General features: G+C 40.5%; 1 non-coding gene across 1 annotated transcript; it reads right to left on the reverse strand.

Moving 5' to 3' along the window:
• Positions 1-460: 460 nt before the first annotated feature.
• TRNAR-CCU (transfer RNA arginine (anticodon CCU)) lies at positions 461-533 on the reverse strand. The gene has a single exon. It is a non-coding gene; the product is annotated as a tRNA-Arg (tRNA).
• Positions 534-1,844: the final 1,311 nt, after the last annotated feature.

A 1,844-nucleotide genomic window follows, 5' to 3' on the forward strand; every position in this document is an offset into this window, starting at 1 on the left:
TCACTGACAGGAATACATCCTATAATTTAGCTCCCTGGACCAAGTTGTTCTTATTTTCCCTCATGAGAATTTTACTATCTGCTGGACACCAAACCACAGCTTTCCTTACTGAGCCATGACCTTCAATTCTGGAACATCTATCTGTGAACCAGGCAAATTGCCTAATATCCTTGAAAAATTGGTTGAAGTGAGGGGCCCAATTCCACAACAGCAGCAGGCAAAGCCAGGTGTAGGTTACTCTAAAGGCTCCCATTTTGCATCTTCAACTAGTGTTGGCCAAAAGGTCGATGAATGTATCATTTCTTTTTAAATTTTACCTAATAGAGGAGAAATTTCCATTCAAACATACCTATACCAATTATACATTCAGGTAGAGGTGATACTTTCACATAAATTAAAAAAATCATACATTCTACATTTCTTTTTTTTTGGCCACACTGCACGGCATGCGGGATCTTAGTTCCCTAACCAGGGATCGAACCCGTGCCCCCTGCATTAGGAGTGCAGAGTCTTAACCACTGGACCACCAGGGAAGTCCCATACATTCTAAATTTTAACCATATTTTAATTTTCATTCCTTTTACAGTAGCATGCCATATCCCTTAAATTAATTCTATCACCCTAAGGGGTTGATTAGCAAGCCTAACCAGTATTGTACATTGTGCACATATATTCAATGGATCTAAAAGTTTATTCTTTACTCCCAAGCCATTTTATATAATCTTGGTGTTCAACTGATATACCAAATTATCATCTTGAGCTGAATACTGTAAGAAAAAAGAGCTCATAGATCAGTGGCTGGATAAAATACCCTATAGACAAACATTTTAAAATTAGGGGTGGAGGTTGCATAGACCACTCGACTCCATTAATTACACCTTTGGATTTCTTTTTGATAGGAAGGATTCTCAAAGATTGCGAGTATGTAAAGCTGTAATAGGATTTGATCAGAGAAACCACTGGGAATAATATAGTATTTTTTATAGAGATTTGACCACAATTGTGGAAACTGGTTAGATAGTTTATGTATGGCTTTTGCTTCTATGTCTGGTGCTGGACCTGATGCTAGCATGGCAGGAAGTCAAGAAGGAAAGATGGACATGAAGTGGGGAAGAACAAAGACAAGCTGGAACCTGCCTTGGTCCCTTACCACCTCTAAACCTCTAACCTTAGTGATTCAGATGACCTGCAATAGAAGCTAGTATCCTTCATTATGAAGCTAAATGTACAGTTGACCCAGGAGTAGAGTTGGAGAAACTGACGAAGGAGATCCAGCAGGAGATGGATTGCTGTGGACCCAGCTGCTGCCTCACATCTCCAAAGTGAGTCAAAAAATCAGTGACAACCTGTGTGAGCTACAGCAGTACCTAATACTCTGCACTGACCCTCTGAGTGTAAAAAGATGACGACAATGGTGAGTTGTATGGTATGCGAATTATGTCTCAAAAAAGCTGGTTTTTTTGTTTTCTTTTTAGATAGCTGCTGTTTTACTGCTGCCTTCTTAAATCTCGCACAAAACGTCTTTTATTGTCCAGGCTAACCTTGTAAGTATGTAGGGGAGGGAATTTCTGGGAATCATAGCTCCGCTTAAATAAGTTACCACTGTATAAACCTGCTGCAAATGTTTTCTGTTCGGTTATATAAATTTTTTAATTTAGTTAATTAATTAATTTATTTTGCTGCACTGGGTCTTCGTTGCTGCACGTGGGCTTTCTCTATTTGCAGCGAGTGGGGGCTACTCTTCCTTGCGGTGTGCGGGCTTCTCATTGCGGTGGGTTCTCTTGTTGCAGAGCACCGGCTCTAGGTGCGCAAGGTTCAGTAGTTGTGGCTCGCGGGCTCAGTAG

The sequence above is a fragment of the Orcinus orca genome, chromosome 4 (assembly GCF_937001465.1).
Source record: "Orcinus orca chromosome 4, mOrcOrc1.1, whole genome shotgun sequence".
Taxonomy (NCBI): domain Eukaryota; kingdom Metazoa; phylum Chordata; class Mammalia; order Artiodactyla; family Delphinidae; genus Orcinus; species Orcinus orca.